Below are 1,667 nucleotides of genomic sequence, written 5' to 3'. Positions count from 1 at the left end.
CGGCTATTGCAATGTTGTTCACTCTTCTCGCTTTGTTGTACAGACCAATATGGCTACCCAAGCCTACTACTTCTTATACCTGCCACTAGATGGCAATATATTTATTTGCAGCATTAAAGGGTGCATTTTACCTTGAGTGATTACCTCAATCTCATTGTGTTCAGTAGAGATCTTCAGTTATTGTTTTACTTTGTTTGAACTAACAGTACAAGACACCAAACTGATCCCAACAAATACACAGAAAGAGTTTTTTTTCCATGATAATTCAATTTGGATGTCGATTTTGGCTAAAACACAGCCAGGTGGTCTCTATAATTTTCTCTTTTTTGGATTATTGTAGTGGATCTATCATCACCAATGACTCTATGATGAAAAACTCTATTTTTATGTATGACAAGCAGTATTTCACACATTCAACATCTCTTGGTTTTAGTTTATATGGAATCAAATTTCCTTGTTTTTAAATCATTTTCCACAATTCTAAACACAGTCAATTGCTTATTGAGTCACATATAATGTAAATGCAAGTTGCTTTTGCATTTGGGTTGAATCCTCATACAATAATATTTCTAATTCAATGTCATCTATCTTACACTTCTGGCCTTCCACATCAAGCTCACTGTTTTTTAAACTTTTGAAACCATTCACAACTTCTCTTACTAAAAGTAACCTCACTGTATGCTTCTACAAAGCAACCTCGCTGTATGCTTCTAAAAAGCAACCTCACTGTATACTTTTACAAAGCAACCTCACTATATGCTTCTTCAAAGCAACCTCACTGTATGCTTCTTCAAAGCAACCTCACTGTATGCTTCTTCAAAGCAACCTCACTGTATGCTTCTACAAACAACTGATGTGCGCCAGCTGCAGATTTCTTCAAATTAAAGAACTAAACAAACGTTCTTGCAAATGAAGCTTATAAGGCACAAAAATAAATTTTAAATAAAACAAAAAAATCATGTGATTCTGATACGGAGTCACTAATACTAATAATTATTTTTCATATTACAATGTTTACAAACCATATCTTATTCACTTATATATTATTCTTTCAATAAACTTTTCCTCCCATATTAATTAAGGCCTAATATTGTAAAAATAAACAAAGGCTCCTCATCCTGATTAAGATAGAAAAACGGCAGTTAGCATCCCTAACAATTATAATTATAATTAATGATTATTTTTATATATGTAACACATAGCCTTATAGAGTAGGATACCTATCTTTACAATAAGATTTATAGTTTTCGTTTCTTTTATTTTATTAAGTAAGTTATGTCATTTTTGTTATGTTTTTTCACTTTGACTAATGTAGATAATCCCAGTTTGAGGTATGCTGTTTGTTATTAGCTTGTATAATAATTTATAGATTATTATTATTATTATTTAATTTATGAATTATTAGCTTATATAAATGATTTTTAATTCACTATTTAGGTATACTGTTTCGTTATTAGCTTATATAATAATCTAATAGTTTGTTGATTATTATTATTATAACAATGATTGTTAAATTATTCACGGGCTAACTCTATTTGTACAGGGGTTGACCCATAAACAAATAAATAAATTATTATTATTGTACAAATAAAATTGTTGTTCAATCCAATGACTGCACATCTCACATATTATGACTACGGCCAACAATAAACACACTATTAAAAATA

The sequence above is a fragment of the Halyomorpha halys genome, unplaced genomic scaffold (genome assembly GCF_000696795.3).
Source record: "Halyomorpha halys isolate HHAL.00 unplaced genomic scaffold, Hhal_1.1 Scaffold576.1, whole genome shotgun sequence".
In the NCBI taxonomy this organism is placed as follows: Eukaryota; Metazoa; Arthropoda; class Insecta; order Hemiptera; family Pentatomidae; genus Halyomorpha; species Halyomorpha halys.
This window is presented reverse-complemented; position numbering follows the sequence as displayed.